The sequence below is a fragment of the Kogia breviceps genome, chromosome 15 (genome assembly GCF_026419965.1).
Source record: "Kogia breviceps isolate mKogBre1 chromosome 15, mKogBre1 haplotype 1, whole genome shotgun sequence".
NCBI lineage: Eukaryota > Metazoa > Chordata > Mammalia > Artiodactyla > Physeteridae > Kogia > Kogia breviceps.
Genome location: NC_081324.1, coordinates 6360867 through 6373047, shown reverse-complemented (window position 1 = coordinate 6373047; position 12181 = coordinate 6360867). Strand labels below are relative to the sequence as shown.

Sequence of the window (12181 nt, the reverse complement as noted above, 5' to 3'; positions counted from 1 at the left end):
GATAAATATAATATTGGCAATAGTAGGTCCTTTGAAAGTTGACACTAACATTAATAAAGGCAAATATCTCGGGGATTAAAGAGGCTCACCAGAGTCAAAATTTCTTTGGAACTAAGCCCTTGTTTAGTTCAGTAAAACAAGAGTTCAACTCACAAGAGCAGAGCCTTCGCGCCTGTCGTGTCAAATCGTTTGCGTTACTAGCGTGGTCTGCTCAGTATGGTGCACAAAAAACTTCTCCTGACCCAAACCTCTGTTTTCCTTGTGATTAATATTTAATTAAGCATTAATAAGCACCAAAAAAGGGCCTGAAAGGAATACAATAGCATTCATCTTGGCAATCACAGAGGGAGATAATCTTCCTTGATATATAGCATACACTCCCTCCTGTACTATTTACCTTGGAGTCTGCCCCTCAAATTTTAAAACTGTCTTAGAACAGATAATTCACTTACAAGGACAGTACATTTTATTAACAAAATGGGGACAAGAACTCAGTTTCAACCGACCCGAAATGCTTTTCAAAATCTGTTACAGTGTTTCTTCCTCTTTAATGTGAGGACTTGGGTGGTCGCTATGGCTGTGTCTACGCAGCAGAGAAATCAGAGCCACCCCGGGGATGATTCTGTGGGACAGAGAGCGGAGACTTAGAGCAAACCCCACGGCGGCTTCTGGTGTCTCCTCTGGGACACACAACTGCTCTTTCTCCAGCATCTTGATTTACGTTTACATGCATGGAATTTTCCCAGGCTGTGCACGCCTGCGTGATTTGCATCAAGTTTAAGAATTAGAGATTCATAGAGATTCACAGGTTCTTGTTTTAGTAAAAATAGGCCTGATTTACTGAGCAAGGGGCACTTGGTGTCGTGTGCACAGGTTACATTTAAACTTCCCAACAGATCTGTGAGAAACGTGTTCTGATCTTTGTTTAAGGAAAATAAGTTGTGTAGTTGGTGGAGGGTGTGAAGAGGGCGTGGCTGCCTCGGTGGCCTTGCTCTTAACCTCTAGGTTTAAGTCACAAGCCCAAGGGCGAGTAAGCCTGGACAGTGGCCGAGTGAGGTGGAACGAGGTCTCTAGTTTATAATTCGGTGTTATTAATGACGTCATACTTATACTCTTTGTAGAGATTCAATATCCCTAATGTAAATGCGGATTGACATGTACACCCTACTCTGTATAATCCAGGTAACTAATAAAGACCCACTGTACAGCACAGGAGACTCTTCTCAGTGCTCTGTAAGGACCTGCATAGGAAAAGAATCTAAAAAAAGAGTGGATACATGTATAACTGATTCACTGCTGTACAACAGAAACTAACACAACATTGTAAATCAACTAGACTCTGATAAAAAATTAAGAAGAAAAAAAGCTTTGTAGATCATGATGATTCTGTATGTAGGCCAAGGATAAGCAACGTGTAGGGCAGAGGCGGCGGCAGGTAGCATCATCTTCACGGCCCTGGCTGTGCAGCGTCTAAGGGCGGCCGGCCCTGCCCCCTCCTGCCTCCCCTGCCCCTCCTGCCTCCCTCCCCTGCCCCCTCCTGCCTCCCTCCCCTGCCCCCTCCTGCCTTCCTCCCCTGCCCCCTCCTGCCTTCCTCCCCTGCCCCCTCCTGCCTCCCCTGCCCCTCCTGCCTCCCTCCCCTGCCCCCTCCTGCCTCCCTCCCCTGCCCCCTCCTGCCTCCCTCCCCTGCCCCCTCCTGCCTTCCTCCCCTGCCCCCTCCTGCCTCCCTCCCCTGCCCCCTCCTGCCTCCCCTGTCCCCTCCTGCCTCCCCTGCCCCCTCCTGCCTCCCCTGTGCCCTCCTGCCTCCCTCCCCTGCCCACTCCTGCCTCCCCTGCCCACTCCTGCCTCCCCTGCCTGTGCTCCCAAATGTGGGGTGACCCTCACCACCCCTTTTCAAGAATTCACATACTGTGGCTTTAAACAATAAGACTGCTAATGACTAAAGTCATGGTAGCGGCATACCTACGTGGGTGTGACTTCTAGAAGATAAATGTTCCATGCAAAGAATCCCTTATTTACCTTGTGCACCTTCTAAGCAGCGAAATCTATGCTGAAATGATAGGTATGTAGGGATGGATAGACCGGGAGGGAGGGGATGGGGAAGAAAGGGGAGGAGAGGAAGGTATTTAAAAACTCAAATCATAAGCATAAGATGATGTTTACAATAGAGTTGAACTCAGTGAAGTGAAAACTCGTTGTAAAAGCTCGTTTATAGTTTACATAGGCTTGAGCGTCCTCAGTCATCGACTTTCTGTGTCCGCTTCTGGTTCCTCCTCTCCAAGAAGCTGGGCTCACACTTCAGTGAGTTGAGCCTCTGTTTTAGTTGTAGTTGGAGGCCCTTCTACCTTCAGAATTGTCCTAGGTCTGTAGATGCCCTTTTGATCCGGTGCTGCCAGTGCTGGATTGGAAGGGTTTTTCGCTTGAGTCCAGTTTTTAGTGTTTGAATCTGAAGTGGATCAAATCTCACATTACCTTGGACTTTGCTTCTCTCTGAAACACGGAATAACAGGCTGGTGGCTTGGTTTACTTCTTAAAAGTGGGAACGATGTGTCCCTTGACTGACTTCTAACTCTCCATCCCAATTTTTCTGTCGTGTGTGCGAGTATATGTGTGTGTTCTCTACCCGCTTGAGAGCTCTCTTGGCGGGACAGAAGATGAGTCTTGGTCCCTTCCTCCCTTGTTAGGATGATTCATAAGCATTGAACCTGCACAGAAGAGGCTCCGCATTGTACAAAGTCAGGACTTGCTCTGTAAAATTTTGTTGCAGTCTTTCGAGATCGGTGTCCTGGGAGTGGCTCTGGGCTGACTCATTGAGACAATGTTAAACGATGAAATTTATCTGAATATTTTTGTATTTTAGTAAAACCCTTGTGTTTTCAAAATTCCTAAGTAGTGCATTTAAAATAACAACTTCTTTCCCTAGATAAATCTTAATACATTTAATTAAGACTTGGAGGTTATAAGCAGGTTATAATTAAGCAGGTTATTAGAAAATATGAAGATATGTTATAAAAATTGTTATTACATTTCATTGTTTCCCCTGTATGTAGAATAATTCTTGATGTGTGTACATATCTAACATATGTACATATGTATATATTATCTATGTACATATGTATTAGAAATATATAGACATGTTAGAAATAATTGTAAATGTTTGAATTTTTTTTTTTTTGCAGATGGGAATTTTCTTGCTCAGGAACTGGACCTTCTAAACCAGATTTGGTCGATGATAACATGGTGACAGGTGTCAGCTTTCAGCCTCAGTTTCCCCCGCTGAACTGCCATGACGTGGTAAGTTAGACAACGTCTGTGATTTTTTTTGTGTCCGGTACACTTTTTCTTTGCGAAAGGAATTCATGGAGGACTGTGGAAGTTATAGCAGCTTACTTAATTTTAATTACAGTGAGTTTCCTTTGACATATTTCTTTGGAATCTTGCTCTGTTGGGTTTGAAAGAAGAAGATGATGTTGGTCATGGTTTTTGGTCTTCCTGTGTAGCTGTTTTATTAGCTGCCTTCCACCGGCTGTTTCAAATCGAGTGGTGAATCTCGTGACTAGTACATGGCAACCTGGTGTGATCTTCTTGAAATTGGGAGGGTTTAACCTCCCCGTAAAATATCGGATACATTTCCCTGACCAGGTTGTATGTCTAAGTCTTAAGAATGTAAATAGTCTCATGAATTTTTGTGCCTAACGTTTCATAGAAAGGAAGATGGTTCTCAAGGAGAATCATCTCCGACTATGTTTACATACCTCATCAGCATTGTCTGATAGAAAACAGAATCTAAAAAGTAAGAATTTTGTGATAACATTCATTCAGATTTCTAGCATGGTTAAGCAATCTACTTGGTATGTAATCTCCTCCCATAGGAGGCTGCATTTATAGGCCTTTTGTACGCTTTACAGGACAGATTTCTGTTCCTTGTTAGAAATGCAAAGCTAAAGAGTATATTTATGCATACTTGATACTCTCACTGTAGCAGAATATTTTTGTTAATATTTTAGAATCTGATGAGCTTCAACCTTCAAGTTAATATTGGAGTGAATTTCAATCTATTCTTTCAGATTCTGTTTTGTACATTATATATTTACTGAGACCAACATTGCATCTCTACTATGGTTAAGACAGGAGCTGCAAAAAAACAATTGGGAAAAAAACATGTTCAATTTTATTGAAAATATTTCCTTATGGATTTGGCATTTGGGGTGGATAAAATGTTGTATTTTCAAACAGCATGATATGTCTTATTTTCATAATATTTGGAATAATTTATACATGCAAAAACATATTTGGACAGCTCAGTAGGAGAAAAACAATCTGTCAAGTCTGATAATATTGTGTAAACCTTGTAAACATTTCAACAAGCCTTCCAACTGTTTCGGGAATAATTGTGCCCGTGTAAGTTTATGAACAAGGGAATCAGTAAAAATAGCTGTCATGATGAAATACAGCCTGTTCTTCGATAGATGATTGGCTCTTTTATGTTGCCATGGCTGATTCTCCACCTTCTCTCCAGTGCTATTTGGATAGATAATTTCTTCAATGAACCAGGAAGTATAAATCAGAAATATATTGAGCAAATTGTGCAAGGTGTCCCAGAGAAAGAATAATTCCTCTGTTAACATTTTATAGCTTCATGCTAATGAGGAGAGTCTTCAGCTAGCAAGAGAGCAATTTAGGCCACAAAGTAGAGGTAACTCAGTAACTAGGAGAAGAAATGAACACTGAAATCTTTGCTGGAATGTTTGGGGCTTTTTCAGTGTCTGCTAATAAGGCTTCCTTCTTAGTTATCAATTTACTTGGCCCTCGCTAGCTTAAGGCTTGATTTTAAAACCCCAAAATCTCCCTTAGTTGAAGGAGTGAGGGGGTGAGGCAGAGGAACATTAAAGGAAACAGTACAAATGAGGTCTGTTAGCGATGATCAAAAGCAAAATGTGAAGAAACGTTAGCAGAAAGAGGAAGGTTATCCTTTTCTAACTCAGGCTAATGATTTTTTTTTTTCCTTTAGATTCAACTAGGGATCTTACCTCAAAGCCCTTGAGTGGGAGGCTTTTATTCTTGTTTTGGTTTTAAATTTTATCCTCAGAATAAAATTTCTAAAATATATAAACAATGTGGAAAGAACAATGAGTTAGACATTGAAGGGCTGAGTATCTTTTTGGGGGGCTGTGCCCTTAACTAGCTGTTTTACTTCGCCAGGATGAATACCATCATCCCTAGAATGAGAATATGGCCAGTAGGTTTCCTTAGCCTATAACGTGATTTTACATTTCTTTGGAATTATACCACCCTGTTTACTGTGTTAAAGCATCTTTTCTGTTTGGAGGGTTCATTTACTTATGGTTGCCTGGTTTAGCAACATGATATGGGATCACTGTATATTCCATTTCAGTAAATATTTTGTTGTTGTTGTTATCAAGTGGATAGTAACTGTGCAGCGATCCTTGCTAGTCTTATGAGCCATGTAAGGGATCCACCTGTCATTGGTCACACTTCGTGTGGAATGCAAATGTTGCTGTTTTTCCACAAACTTTTATGTTCTAATCATGACCCTGAAGAGAATTAATGTGATAGCATTTTTACATGCTGGATTTTGACCTTGAAAGAACATACACAAAAAGGATTTATATTATGCTTCTCCAAGCTGCTTTGAATATTTCCTCCCCAAATCATCTTAGGAGATCTGTTAATAATTATGTTGCAGAGGATTTCATATGACATAATTGAACTTTGGAGTATGAGATGCTAATATTGATAACTTATGAGATGTGTAGATACAGGAATGACTAGAATAGTCTAATAGGTGAAAAGGAATATTGGTAAAATATTAAGCCATTAAATTAAATTTATTTACACTTGGAAATTTCTTTTTGTATACTGGTTATTGTCATTTTAGAATACTGACAAATTTTATAGAAATGATTTTTCAAACTTTGGTACTTGTGGTTGTGAGGGTACATGGAGATTTTCCAAAGGGTAGATGGAGAGTTTGAAAGGGTCCACGAACAACGATAATTTTAAGGGAATACATTTGAAGATCCACGTCACAGGTGATGTCATACATACCTACACAACACTCCAATACAATTTCATATGAATAGTAAGTCTTTTATTCTCTCTATGTACCCAAAGACAGTTGTTTTGACCTGTTGTTATTCTCTACGATGTAATTAGGGGCAGTTCATATTAAAATAGACAGAAGAGGTATAGGGCAGCCGGTGTGTGTGTTAATTTATCATTATTTTATTATTAACATGATTTGACATACTTAACACAGATTATGGAGAACATGTGGTAAAGCATCGAGCTGTAGCTTGGAATTCGGGTCATTTTCATGGCAGCGTAAGACATTAGATACGAAAAGTCATCTTTGAGAGCCTTGCTCAGTTTATTATGGGATTAAGAGCAACTTTGACCAAATCATTGTAAAAGCTAGTATTTTGTGACTTACTTTCTCTCTATCACTAATATCCTGAATGAAAGACACACTGGTCAGAACAGTCATTTTGATACTGCTGCGGTTTGCTACTTCAGTGCAAAAATCATCTTAAGAATGACCATCATCCAGTCATTTTCAGGCCTGACATATATGTCCCCTGGACCAGGGTGAGTGACAGGATGGCCACCTGAGTTTATGGAGCTAGAGGAATCTATTAAAGTATGTCCAAAAGAGGGGGCCAGTGTCAGGAGTGTGGGTGCCTGGTGATGGAACAAGGCAAGAGATCTGGCCGGCATTAGGAGCTGAGGTGTAAAGTCTGAGAGATTGACAAGAGTAATGAAAAGCCACTGACAGCAGGAGCTGGGAAAGCTTTTCACAGTGGACAAGAAGAGTCACGGTCTGAGCAAGTATCCCACTCAGCTTCCCGCAGCCTGGCTGTCTCAGGTGCCCAGGGACCTGTGTTGTCCTTGACCTCCATCCATTTAATGGGTCCTAAAAGGGATGGGCACCTGTCCACAAGGCGTGTTCTTCCAAAAATTGAAAAGCCAGAGATTTGTTAGGTTATTTATATAGAAGTGACTTGCTAACAAGGATGATGTGCCTTGGCGACACTGGATAGTTCATATTGTTGTGTCTTCAAGTTCAGTAGTCTTTTCTTCTACACGCACAATTTGCCATCAACCTCATCCAGTTGTTTTTCATTTCACATATTATAGTTTTCATCTCTAGACGTCCTCTTTGGGTATTTCTATATTTTTTTATGTCTGTACTTAATTGGTCAACTGTTTAAAATGCAGTTACTGCTTTAATGTCCTTACTTATTAATTCTGACATCTGTGTCATTCTCTGCTGTGATTGAGTGATTTCCCTACCCACTGTGGATCATATTTTCTTTATTCTTTCGAATCCAGTCAAATATGACCAGATACGTAAGCATTGTGAACTTTGTATTGTTGGATGTTGGAAATAGGTGTGTTCTTGGACACGGTTAAATTACTTGGAAACAGTTAGCTTTGTTGGGGGTCTGATTTTTAAGAAGGGTTAGGAGGGAAATGTGCTTAGTCTAGGGCTATTTGTTTGAGGTAAAATGCTATGGCCAAAGCAACCGGTGAAGCAGAATTCAATTCTCATTGCACTTTTTGGGAAGTTTGAGATGATGTAAAGTGTTGGGATTTGAGAAAAATGTTAGGCATAACTATTATATAAGTAAATGAAGGATAAATTGACTTACATTTCTTTAAAATAAATAATGCTAAATTATTACAAATAGCAGTTATAAATTAATACCGAATCAAGTGTTGTTCAGTACTTAAAATACTATTTGCATGGTAAGTAATCTGATGTTTCTATGCACTGATTATGTCACTGACTCCAGTGGAACTGCTTCTCTTTACCTCATTGTTAAGTCTAGGTTGTGAACATTTTCTCTTTACTATCTTTGGAAAATATATAACATATTGCCCTTGCATTTATGACTGTGGGATTATGACAGTTAAGGAATCTGATTATCAAAATGATTTAGTTACTTGCTCCAGGTTCTTTTGCAGATTGACGTATTTGGCCTATTGTGCTTTTCCACTCTTTATCATTCTATCATTTCTTTTCTATCCTTTTGGCTATAAATAGCATTTAGTAGCAGTACCTTTATTAAATAGTATTCTTTAGCTTTGGATAATTTGTTTTTCATATTTTCTTTAGAAACTCTTTGAAAGTTTTATTTGCACAGCTTACACCCACATCCACGTTAAATCAAGACTCTTTTCTTCATGTGTTCATCTGCCAAGAATGTCAGTAATATTTTTCATGTGTTTTCAGTGTCTGTAACAAATTTAATTTTTCTATAATTTTCACTGCCATGTGAGTATTTCATTACTGCAACTCAAAACTAAAAAGGTTTTAAAAGCCCATGCTATGCGTTTGTTTAAAAACAGTTTAAAAAACAAAATTACCGTATGATGCTATAAAAAATTGAATAGGATTTTAATGAACATTTCTTTTCATCCTGATATATTCAATTGCATTTCATAGTAGAAAGACCTTGTAATGCTATCATGGAAAAACTTAATCTAGAAAAATTGTAAAAAGTGATGGGTAACATAAAATATTAAAGGTACAGATGAACTGGCAAGAAGGCAAGAGAAATTCCTCAGGGCCAGCTGTGAAGATGAGGTCGAAGGCTGGTGAGCGGTCTCTGTGACTTCATTCCCAGTCTCAGTATCAAGGAGGCTTCCTGTAATTACTGTGAGGGGGACACTCAAGACAAGACTTTGAACTTGTGCAAAACATAAAGGTTTTATTGAAGTTCTTTTAGATAGCTAGTCCTACTGAAGGGTTACAACTTCAGTGAAAAAAATGCAATTAAAAATAATACTGGTCACTGTCAAAGAGACAATACGACATCCTGTCTGTCTTCACCTGACTGCTAAACAGGACAGAATCACACCTAAGAATTGGTAATAACAGGCTTGCTTTCAGTTTAATGTTGAAATTTACATTTTCTCTGTGCTTAGGGAAGCATCAAGCTAAAATATTAATATGTGTGGTGCTAGGCTTAAAATAACCCTGGGACACCTAGTGGCAAAAGAAAAGCAATTCTGCAGAGATACACTAAGCCGCTTTCACAGTCTAATTCAAATCACCTGAGAAGAAGGCGTCCACGAGCAAGTGCCAGCAAAACAACAAACAGCAGAAACAGAGCACCCCACAAGTTGCCAGTCATTGAATTAGCGCCTGTGGACTCTAGTTAGTGTGTTTAAATGGTCAAAGAAGTAGAAACGGAACGGTCCACATAAGAAATACACCAGATCAAAAACAGACAAAGAGCAATGGGGCCTCATCCTTATCTGTTTGAAAAGGCTGGGTTTCAGACACTCCTGTGTCACAGGCAAACAGAGGATGAGGGAGCCGGGCACTCAGGCATCCAGGAAGGCTGGGCTGAGAACTGGCTCAAATCTCTCACACTCCGGGAGAATCTGGTTACGCGGCAATGTGCAGGGGCGCGAGGAAGCAGAGAGAAGTAGCTGAGTCATGGGATCGGGAGGCAGGGAAGGCGATTTTGTCAGGCAGCTTATGTTCCTCATCTTCCCAAGTGAATTTCCTTTACTTCCTGGGTTACAAATCTTGCCCTGATGACACAAGACACAAAGCAGTTTGATGGTGGCATGAATGAACTCAACTCTAGTTCTGCTTTGTAGACTTTGGTTCTGGTCTTGTCTGATGTCAGGCTTTTCAGTTTTTCCCTCGATTCTTCATGTAAATCCAACATATACTTTCCATTATTCAAGTTAGCCAGATTTGGTTTATGTGGCTTGTGTACAGAGAATTCTAAAAATTACAGAATAGAACGTTAAACAGCTACTCTCTCTAATATACAATGTACTTGGGCCCTATACATAATCTGTAGGCGAAACCTTTGAATTCATATACTCGTAGAGCTTCCAATATCAAAAACATCCAGTTAACCAAATACTGCATTATTTTTTTTGAAATATATTTTTTAACCCTGGTTACTGGTACAGTCTTATGTCTTACTCTGCTTTTCTTCATTTGTAACTTAATTTAACCTTCTTTTCTAACTGAAATGTGTATATGTAAGTATATTTTTTAAATGCAACTTCATCTTAAATTCCATTTGACTTTCAGTTACATTAACTGAATTGTAGCTGTTTGTATTTCACGTTGATTGGGAAATCATCTTTCTAGAAAAACTGATCTACGTAGTCTTAGAAGTGGGTATTCAAATTATTCCCTGTAATGAAATAGGTGTCTGTCTACTTCATTACCCAAAGCATAAAACCTTATAATTAAAACCCAAGAACTCAAAAACGTTAAGTCCCTTGAGACTGTTACGTCATATATTTTTGAAACACACAAAATATCACCTAGATGTTTATATATATTTATTTATCAAATATATATAAATTCTACTTATGTACTGTTAACACAAGCACCATGTTTCACTAGGGAGTTAGGTACTTTTGACTTATATATAATTGCTATGTTAATTATCAGATCTCAAGTGAGGCTGCTTCACTGGAACACATTTGTAAAGTTAAGTGATATTTTAATGATTTGCAAATAATTTGTACCAAAAAGAATAGTGTTAGACATTTATTGAGTCCTATAATTTATGACTTACAGGTTTTTCTGAGGAATCTGCTATGGTGTTGATGAACTAAATTTCAAAGTTTAGGTAAAGGCTATAAAAATAAGGGTTTAGATATTTAGTAAGTCAGGATCACATTTTTGTTTCCCTAGATAAATACAGTTCTATTCACTTCTGGAAGGTAAGTCTTATGAAGAAAAACAAAACTGGTGGTTTATATCTCTGTCCAATTCTACTTTACTTAGAAAAACATAACTTCTGAATTCTGAGCTCAAGAGGTTGTAAATAAAGGCACCAATGGAAATAGCGTGAAAATTAATTTAGTAATAATTTTTTCTCTTCTGAAATTACCTTAGTGAGCTAAATTATAGAACTATCATAGATCTCTATAAAGGAAGTTTTTAATTAAAACCTGAAAGTCATTTAAGCACACACAAAAGATTACAAATATAAATCCTTTTGTTATTTTCAATATAAATTGTTATTTAACTGGATAGCCTTGGAGTTTTAGTATATGAAACCACTTTAAATGCAAATTCTAATGATGACTACATGCAATTATTTGTATATTTTTGTTACTACTCAGTACATAAATAAATGGACATGTAGAAATAAATGTTGGAAAGTCATACTTAAAAAAAATATTTTCTCATTTTCTGTTATCTAAAAAATATGTCCCATCAACTTAGCTGTTATAACCCATGTTTTGAGAGAGGGAAAAAAATGTGACCATACTGAATTTGTACCGGTTTGAAATACCTTTGAAAAAAATCAAATCCAATACTTCTGTGAACGCACTTTGAATAGAAACAATAGTTATTCAAAGGCCATTTGGCTGAGCAAAATTGACAAAGCGGTGACCTTGAGAGATGAACTTGTACTACCAACAATGACTCTGACATTCACCTGAATCAAAAGCCCTTCCAGAAGTTCTCTGGGGAAAATAAAAGACATTTTGGATGGATGGATTCATCCATAATTTTTAGTTTTATTTTCATTCAGTGTTTCATTTGAGTTTAAATATTAAAATCTTTTAGATAGTGAACCATGAGCATCTTAAGGAACATTTATATCTTTCAATTTTGGATTATATTTAACATGAATCTTAGATCCTTCCAATTTCTGACTCAGTATATTGACAAGTCATATAACATTCACATTTAGTATATTGTTTTTAAAGTCATTAACATAATCGACATTAACATAACTGACATAATTGACTTTCTATGCCTCTTTTTCCTCTCCTGGGAAGTATAATGAATGAAGGCCAGGAATTTGAGAAACTTGTAAAAGTTCAGTGATGTCTTAAATTCACTGTACCAAAACTTACAATTGACAGAGAACAAGATATTGCTGCAGTTAATCTCATGAATCTGGAATACAATTCAGCTTCTATTAATAATGAAAAAAATCTTTCTTGGACCAAACGCCATTTAGGAGAGCGATTTATATACCTGCTGTTTAAAGAATACTTGAGTGTGTACAGTATATATCAAAATAGATGAGATCAGTATTCCCTTATTCCTATTTATCTGAGATGATACAAAACAAACATTCTAAAAGTTTCTTGGTCAGAAATTTCTCATGGGAGCTTGAATCGGGTCCCTTAAATAGGGACATTGGACTAGTGAAATCCA

At 38.0% G+C, this 12181-nt stretch overlaps 1 protein-coding gene across 2 annotated transcripts in view; it reads left to right on the top strand.

Moving 5' to 3' along the window:
- The window catches only part of SOCS6 (suppressor of cytokine signaling 6), a 1023578-nt gene that overhangs the window by 567156 nt on the left and 444241 nt on the right, over window positions 1–12181 (top strand). For both annotated transcript variants that reach the window (XR_010836697.1, XR_010836699.1), the window contains one exon: window positions 3177–3291. The gene's annotated coding sequence lies outside the window, so the exon portion shown is untranslated. The remainder of the gene's footprint in view (window positions 1–3176; window positions 3292–12181) is intronic.